At 35.5% G+C, this 9877-nt stretch overlaps 1 long non-coding RNA gene across 1 annotated transcript; it reads left to right on the top strand.

The window, feature by feature from the left end:
* The first annotated feature begins 1125 nt into the window (after positions 1-1125).
* On the top strand, positions 1126-6383 carry LOC150034757 (uncharacterized). The gene is made up of 2 exons (XR_016531555.1): positions 1126-1383; positions 6148-6383. It is a non-coding gene; the product is annotated as an uncharacterized LOC150034757 (long non-coding RNA).
* Positions 6384-9877: the final 3494 nt, after the last annotated feature.

Here is a 9877-nt window from a genome sequence, read left to right on the forward strand (position 1 = left end):
TGCTCACTTTGACTTTACATGATTTATTCTAATGTAGAACAATATAAATGATCTCATTTCATCAGTATTGATATTGTTATTTAATTTCAAGTAGTTGCATAGTTGGGTTTTGATTCTAATTATAATTATTTAGAAGATTCGTGTTTAGGTTACTATTTGTTTTATGGCTAAATATATTTCTTACAATAGTTGACATAATCGGTTTTTTCATATTGATGGTGTGATATCCCAAATGTTTGTGTAATTTAAATTCAGTTATTTTGTAATATTTAAGGATTATTTTAGATTTTTTAAGGTTAAATTTGATTATTGTGAAAAAATAATTCAATTTTAATTTTGTCCAGAAAAGAATTTTGGAATTTAAATTTGATTAAGGAAAATTTGAAATGTATGTCGAATTGTTTCAATTTTAATTTTAGTTTCGGAAAATTGAATCAAAATTGGGAGTTTTGGGTTTTTGAAGAAGATAATTAGAATTAATCGATTTATTGAGATATTGGATTTGAAATTATTTTCTCAAAAGGGTTTGAGATTTTAATATCCAAAAGAAGGATTTGGATATTTGGATTTTTGAGATGGAAAAGGAAAGGGATTTGAGTTTTTATAAATACTTAAATAGGTGAATTTGGCTAGGACGTTATCGTTATCACTTGACCCTCAGAGACAGAGATAGAGATAACGGTGATAATAAATTTGACAAAATTCATAATTTTAAGTAAATGCGATTAAAATACTTTCATTATAATTTGATAAACGTGGCGTTAGTAATTAAGCATACAAAATGAAAGGAAAAAAAAAACACAATTGATTCCTCATTCCCTTAACCATTTGGTCAAACATCATTCATAGTCTAACATAAAAATGTCCAAAAACAGCTACTTTAAACAGTATCGACCACTACAGACACTGTTTTATTGCATTAATATTTAGGCTAAAACACTATTTAGTTTTTGTACTTCAAATTTTGTTCAATTTTAAGATTTTTAGAGACTACATTATACTATTTCAAAATGTATATTAAAATGGTCGCATTATCATGTTCTGTGTTCTGTCTTAAAGTGAGACTTAAAATTGTCACATTAGTTGACCTGTATTCATCATGATCCCATCCCCCATTTCTTACTTATTCACTACTTTCTCATCCATTTTGCTAAAAAGTCCCGAAAGACTTTCATTTTTATGTTTATTGCCCTGTTTCTGGTGGGTTTCTTATAGAAGAGGAAGATTTGGTTTGGATATAGAGAGAAATGGAGGGAGGAATTGATGGAAGCAGTGTTGATTCAGATTTTAAAGAATGCTTTTCTCTTGCTTGGAAAAATCCTTATGTTCTTCTTCTTGCTTTGTCTGCTGGACTTGGTGGCTTTCTTTTTGGTTATGACACTGGTAATTCTCAAACCCATTTCCCTTTTCTATTCTTTCTTCTACATACATCTTTCTATTCTATGTGATTTTGATAACCTAAATATCCTCTTTTTTTTTTGTCATATTCGCAATCATTTCGTAATATATCTTTAGTCATTCAAAATCATTCCGAGGTTGAATTTTACTCTTTTTGTTATGTGGGATGATGGGGTTTGTTTTGTAGGAGTCATTCATTAGGGATGGTTTCAATTATGTATTCTACATTATATTCTTAGATTCATTGAGTTCAACACATATGTCTTTTGTAAGTCGTCTGAATACTGCTTCTAAAAACGGTCTCTAGATTTTGTGATCCAAATAGTACAAAATCTAACACTACAAGATTCACTTTTTTCGACGCAATAAAACGTCGGCAAAAGTTATGTCGACATATTTGCTTGCATCGGAATAATCGTCCACATATCCATGTCGGAAAAAGTACCTCCCGACGAAACAATGCTTTCGTCAGCATAAATATAATTATGCATGCAATAACTTATCGCGATGAAAATTGGTTTCGCCGGCATAATTATACTTTTGCCAAGGCAATATGATACGTTAGCAAAAACTTTATCCCGATGAAATTTGCGTCCTCAAAAACATGCTTCTAGAAAACAAATTTTTTTCAAATAGATTAATGTTTTATTTCTGTCGACATTTTATTCTGCCTCGGCATAAGTTTTTTACAATGTGATCTATAATTTTTAATAATTAAATAACCAAAATTTTATTTCCATATTACCTAATTTTGCACAAAAAATTTAATCTTCAAGCAAATCATTTGGGCAAAAATATAATAAAAATAAGCTTATATAACACTAATATTCACTATAGTTTGTAAAATTCTAAGAATAAAACGGTATATATAATTAAGTTTGAACATTTCTAGCTTCTTACAAATCATCTATACAAAAAAGAAGTTTAATATTCCTTAATGAAACTTCAAACAAAATTGTTTAATCATTAAAGACAAGCGTTGTTTTCGAGCAAATTAAACAAACACTTAGATAAAATCAGTAGCCAAATTTTTCGTAAGTTAATTAACCCTAGGTAAAAAACCCAGTGGGAGGAAAATGGGGTATATGATACTTCATTTTATCCTCTACATGTTGCTCCCTATAAATTTACACCGTGAGATCTACATTCGGTTTTGAAGCACCATGGATGTCCCCCTACAGATGGCATTTAGGTAGGTCAATAACAAGGTGAATGGAGAGAGTGTTTGTAGTAAGTGGGAGCAGGACGTGTGACATCACATCCCTCGGTCTCTCTCATTAGGTTAAATAAAGTTTCAAGAATTGCCACGTGGCATCGTGGGTGTCCCCCTAAAGGATGGCAGTATTGTATGACGCTTTATTCAATCTACAGAAATGGATAGGGTTGCTTTAGTTTCATGTCCAATCAGTTTTTCCTTACGGTTGGATCATTGGGGCGAAACTCTAGAACCTAAAATGAGGGGTTACACTTACAAGAATTGTTAAGGATGTTAACAAATTCTGGACCAAACAATGGTGACGGTTAGTTATAGTGACAAGGTGTCGTTTTTGTCTAATGGTTGAAAATGTCTCATTTCAGTGAAGGGATACTTGATCACCCTACGGTGACTTTTTTCCTGTCTCACTGAAACATCATTGCAAAATAGATGTAACTTAGGGTACACTAGACTATTTTGCTAAAAATTTGATTGGTTGTCTTAAGTGGTTTAATGCAAGTAGACTAAATGTAAATAGTTTGTTCTTTTTCAGCAAATTCTTTAACATGGCTACCGCTACTTTAAATTTACTTGCCGCAGATAAATTAACAGGTGAAAATTATGTTAGTTGGAAAAACACAATAAACACAATACTGATCATCGATGATCTTTGTTTTTTCCTGATGGAGGATTGTCCTCCCATTCCAGCTCCCAATGCTCCTTGAAACGTTCGGGAAGCATATGAACGTTGGACATGGGCAAACGATAAGGCCCGAGCATATATCTTGGCTAGTCTTAATGAAGTCTTCGCCAAGAAGCATGAGCCCATGATCATAGCTTGTGAGATCATGGAGTCCTTGAGGGGAATGTTCGGACAACCGTCCGCACAACTCAGGCATTGTTGGGGTTGATGCCTTAAATCTCGTAGGGTCTTATAGTTTGTAAATATTGTATGAATAAACTCATTTTGTATTTAACAAAATATGTGATATTTTATTCATTGTCTATAAAATATGTGGTATTTTAGTTGCATTAACTATAAACTAATAAACTAACATCTAAGGTTATCATTGTAACTTAAACATGTATGTGGAGACGGGTGGATCATGTTTAAGTGATAACTTAAATGGTTTGTAGTAGATGGATAAAGCTAGGTACCTTATCCTGGTGACACTACGAGTATGACCCGCTTTGTAGCTGTTATAATTGTTGTAAAGTACTACAAATGATCTGATCCTGATCATTTATGTATTAGACATACGAGTGCAGATATTCTATACAATTGAGTTTATATAAGACTGGACTACGAAATGTTTAGTCATTATATAATACCATTCATAATAGTGACTTACATTTCACCAAGATGACCATAGGTAACATGACCTGAATCTTGAGGGAGTTGTGAACTCCTACCTATGAGGGCAGTCCTTTGATTTGTATAGGTGAGAGTGGCTAGATCGCCGACTCAACAAGCCTACCATTTTGGGGATTCATCTGATTGGGGAGCTGGGAATATAGCTACACAATATGGAATTTACTCCTTCTTTAAAGTAGGGGTAGGTAGATAAATTACTCCCTTAAGGGCTGATTCTGGGTCTTGAACAATTTTGGCGTCACACCCTCTCCTGGCCTGAGAGAGATTTAGTCATAGTGGGACTATGATCTATTGTTCATTAGAGGGATTAGTGGTACTTAAGAAGTTAGATGTAACTACATGGGCAAAATGGTAATATGACCCAGATGTACTTACGAGCAATTTGTGAAGGGTCATCGTACTGTTGATTGGTTATATCCAATGGACACAGAAATATATCTGTAGTGTGAAGAGTGCAGCTGTCGGTCTTTAGTGGAGTGCCCGACAGTTATCGGATGGTGAATAATGTAATTGAAGAATTTAATTAATTATTCATGTACCATTGGAGCTTCACGCTACAGGTCCATGAGGCCCCCTTGGTAGCTCAAAAGGATTTAGTTGATAATAAGTTTTTGGATTAATTTGAATTATTCAAATTAATAGAGGGATTTAATTATGTATGATATAATTAAATTGTTTCAATTATATGTGGTATAATTGTCATAATGTATTTGATACATTATAGCTTAATAGGAGGAAATAAATATTTAAATGAGATTCAAATAAATTTTCTATGAATGGGATTCATAGTTGTTAAATTTAATATAAATGAGATTTATATTAAATACCATATAATAGAGAAAAGAAACTATAGTTTATATTGTATGTGATACAATATTAAAACTATGGGTTATTTGTTATATTTGATATAACATATAATTTAATATAAAAATAATATGATAAGTTAGTTATCATATTTATTTATATTATATTATTATTATTTGAATAATAAGGAAGGGAGTTACAACTATCTTTTCTATCTTTTCTCTCCATCCACTTTAATGGGTGGTTATGTTTTTTATGACAAGAGGAATAAAAAGAAAAATAGTTTTTCTTTCTCTTCTACTGTACGATTGTTGTTGAACGATTGAGAGTGTTGATATAGAAAAGTTCTGTGAGTTTGTCTTGTGAGAAAGCTCTCAATCTTCTTTCTCCACACATTAATCTTTCCCTCTAAACCAAAATAGTCAGAGCCCACCACTACTGGGTTCTTATCATGAGAATACTGAGGTAGCATTGTGGTTGTGTCCGGGTTTTGGTTCGAGAAATTCTTGAAGAAGGTCTTTAAGTTGTTCATGACTGTTCGAGGGAGAAACGTGAAGAAAGGTTTTTTCAAAGGTGAGGTTTCTTGAAACCCATTTTTCTTTATAAAGCATGCTGCAATTTAATTTTGAATGTATACATATTTAATGGTTACTGTAAACTTTGTATTCGATAATTAATAGAATTTGGTCGATCCGCCTCAACTTAAGGTTCTCCTTACCAGAGTTCCTTCAGGCATAACGCTCTGAAACACATCTTTAATGCCCGTATGAAAGAAGTGGCATCTGTTCGAGAACATGATCTCAGCATGATGATCCACTTCAACGTTATGGAGATGAATGGGTCGAGCATCGATGAAGCCAGTCAGGTTAGCTTCATTTTGGAATCTTTACCTGAAAGTTTCCTTCATTTCCGTAGCAATGCTATTTTGAAGAGGATTGACTACAATCTAACCACTATACTCAATGAGCTACAAACCATCCAATCCTTGATGAAAAGCAAGGAACAGAAAGATGAAGCAAATGTTGCTTCATCTTCTAAGAAGTTCCATAAAGGTTCGACCTCTGGAACTAAGTTTGTACCTTCTTCCTCTGGCATCAAAAAATGGAGGAAGAAGAAGGATGGAAAGGGGAAAGCTAACCCTATAGTTGCTGCTCAAATGGGTAGAAAACCCATCAAGGTTGTAAAGGAAATCTATTTTCATTGCAACCAAGATGGGCATTGGAAGAGGAACTGCCCCAAATACTTGGCAGAAAAAAAGAAGGCCAAGCAAGGTAAATATGATTTACTTGTATTGGAAAACTACTTAGTGAAGAATGATGATTCTGCCTGGATTATAGACTCTGGGGCCACTAACCATATTTGTTCTTCATTTCAGGGAATTAGTTCCTTATGGCAACTAGATTCTGGTGAGATGACGATGCGGGTTAGAACTGGGCACGTCATCTCGACTGTCGCAGTGGGAGGTCTTTGGTTGACTTTACAGAACAAATTTCTTATTTTAGAAAATGTTTATGTAGTTCTTGATTTAAAAAGGAACCTTGTATATGTAAAGTGTTTGCTTGAACGTTCATATAATATCAACTTTCTTTTTAATAAAGTGTTTATTTCTAAGAATGGTGTTGATATTTGTTCTAAACTGGAAAACAATCTTTATGTGCTAAGACCGTTAGCAATTAACGCACTCCATAACACATAAATGTTTAAGACTGCAGTAACTCAACATAAAAGACTTAAAATTTCTCCTAAAGAAAATGTCCAATTGGTACCTAAGACTAGGACACATCAATCTCAATAGTGTTGGGATTGGTATCCTAATTATCTGAAGTATTGTTGTTTTGTAAAGATACACATTGTTCAATGAATAAAATAAGTATTATTTAATTCTGGCATTTACTCATATCCAATAAACAAAGCTCCTTGGTTACCTTATGTGAACTTAAGCATGTATATGGGATATACAAGTGGATCATGCCTTAAGTGATAACCTAAATAGGTATGTAGTATAAGGATTAAGGTGGGATACCTGATCCTGGTGACACTACGGATACAGTCCGCTTTGTAGAGGATTGCAAGTGTTGTAAACTACTATAGATGATAGATCCTAACCATTCATGTGGAGACGTGCGAGTAAGAGTGTCCTATACAAAGAGTTTGTATAAGACTTGGACCACGAGATGACTAGACTCTGTATATAACGCCGATGAAACCAGAGACTTGCATCTCACCTAAACGACCATAGGTGACACAACCTCAATCCTGAGTGTTTTGGGAACTCCTGCCTTTGAGAGCGATCCTTTGATTAGTATGGGTGAGAGTGGCAAGATTGCCAACTCAACATGCTTACCTTTTTGGGGACTTATCTGATCTGGGAATTGGAAACTCAATCCACAAGATGGAATTCACTTCTTTCCCGAAGCAGGGATAAGTAGAGAGATTGCTCCCTTAAGGGCTGATTCCGGGGCTTGAACATAGTGGCCATAGCTTCTCTTTGGAAGAGAAGACTCATTCATAGTAGGACTATGACTTATGTTCAATAGAAGGATCAGTGGTACTTAAGGAGACAGATGTAACTACAGGGGCATAATGGTTATTGGCCCAGCTGTATTTAGAACGATCTGTGAAGGATTGTCGCACTGCTAATTGGTTAAGATGGACACATAATATATATGTGGTAAGGAGAGTTCAGCTATCGGTCTTTAGTGGAGTGCCTGGTAGTTAACGGATGGTAGATCCCGTGACTAAAGAGTTTAGTCAGTTATTTACGTACCGTTGGAGCTTCGAGCTATAGGTCCATAAGGTCCCCTTGGTAGCTTAATGGATTCAGTTGATGATTAGTTCTTGGTGTTGATTTGAAATGTTCAAATTGACAAGAGGTATTTTGATTATACATGATACAATCGGTATGATGTATGAGATACATCTAGTGGAGGATTAATGTAAATGAGATTTACATCAAGTACCATGGAATAGAAAAAAGAACTATTGTTTATATGTTTCATGAGATGAAATATTAAAACTATAAGTTATAAATATAGTATGATAACTTGGTTATCATTTATATTTATAATACTATTAATTATTTTTCTTTAATAACCAAAGTAGTGGGTGGCTATTGGATTCATGGTAACCGTGAGTTTATAAGGAAAGTGGTTTTCCTATTTTGAAAAGAAGGTTTACAAACAATTAAAAGTTTTTGACTTTTCTCTCTCGCGCAAAAGAAACTCACGTAGTCGTCAAGTAAATTCAGATTTACTAAATGATGGCTAGGCGAGCTAAACGATCGTGCAGTGGCGAGATAAACGATCGTGTAGTATTTACTAATCGATCGCATAGTTTTGCTAGACGATCACTTGCCCTAAGTAAACGATCGTATAGAGTCTGTAGGCGACAGACCGAGCTAAATGACGAACTAAACGATCGCTTAGCTTTATCTAAACGATTAAGCATCGACTTATATGATAGGTCTCCGCCATCTCCCACTTGCCCAGTCGTGCATGCGATCGGTGTTTCCTTTTTCGTTTGCCTCATACCAAGTTCGAACAGAACCCACCCTTTGGATTCTCACACCGAGAATACCAAGGTCGCCTTGTTGGTGGTGTCAGACTCAACTCGACACCGTCGAGGTTTTCTGGAGGCCGTTCTCGCTGTTATGGAGGAGTTCGTGACCGAGGCGATCGCTGAGGACGAGCGCGGTATTCGTGCTATTGTTAAGGAGTTCGTGACCGAGGTGATCATTGAGGACAAGCGCGAAGTGTTCGTGCTGTGTTGCGGTCGTGTAGATCGAGCGTTTGTGGTCGCTGTTGTTCGAGTGATCGTGCGCAACGGAGCATGGAGACGCTTCTTCGATTGTTCATACAGTTTGCTCTTTGTGCATTTGTATTGTTCATGCTGTAATTTTTGCATTTGAATTGTATAACCGTTTTGTTTTGAAGTTGATTGTAAATGCATTGTTCATTCATGATTGTGATTTGGAATTATCTTCCTTCTGCTGCTCATGGAAATCTCGCATCCGATTTTCTTCAATTGATATCAGAGTCAAGTTCTTTGATATTCCAAATTACAAATCTGAATTGAACGCATTTTTCAGTCACGGTGAGTTTCTGCATTTGTGGTTAACTGTTTTTTGCATCTGTGGTTGTGTTGATGAATGTTTTGGGTTTAAATTGCCTTTTTGTTAAAGCTTTAGTTATTACAAAGTGTTAATTGTAAGGGCCCCTGTGTTTTTGGGGGAAAATTAACATCGCAATCGAGTATGTAATTCAAAAAGTTTGAGTTCGTTGATTCGTTCATGATGAAGCTATAGTGCATGGCGATGCGGTTCTCAACAAAGAAGAAGACCAAGCATTGGTCAGATCATGTAGACTCAAGTAAACGATCGTTGGGATTTAACTAAGCGATCGTTTAGATTTTTTTTAGACGATCGTGTAGTATCTTCTAATCGATCATTTAGCTAATGTTAAGCGATGGGGTAAATCGTTTACCATATTGCATAGCGTTGGTTGCGCGATCCCATAGACGCTGAAGGTAGGCGATTGTAGTGGAAGCATGCAATGCTCGTCGTTTAGTAGAAGGCGCGCGCTAGACGATCGTGTAGTTCGCAAGCTTCATCGCTTAGTTACTACCTATATGATCGCATGTAGTGGAAGCATGCAATGCTCGTCGTTTATGGTGCTTCGCGGCATCGTAGTCACTTAGACGATCGCGGAAGGCGGGCATTGTGCGGAGTACGCTAAGCGATCGTATACTTCAGGCTTCATCTCTTAGTAAAGGTACACAATCATGTAATAATAGCTAAATGATTGTTTGAATTTTTCTAGACGATCGTATAGTATATGCTAAACAATCGTTTAGCTCTGGGAGCACTGATATGCGATAGAACGAAGTGTTTGTTTTATCGTGTAGTCGATCGCGGGGTGCTTAGTACACAATGGTTGGAGAAGCGATGCTTTGCTCGAGCGGTTTAAGACCCGATTCGCCTGTTTGAACTGGAGACTCCTTGTCTTTGTAATAGTTATCTTTCCTTTTGTGTTTTTAAGGCAATTTTACCCGGCTCATTAACTTTTATTGTTTATACATATGATGTATGGTACTTATATGCCAAAGTA

The sequence above is a fragment of the Benincasa hispida genome, chromosome 8, assembly GCF_027475165.1.
Source record: "Benincasa hispida cultivar pf3 chromosome 8, pf3_genome.v1.1, whole genome shotgun sequence".
NCBI lineage: Eukaryota > Viridiplantae > Streptophyta > Magnoliopsida > Cucurbitales > Cucurbitaceae > Benincasa > Benincasa hispida.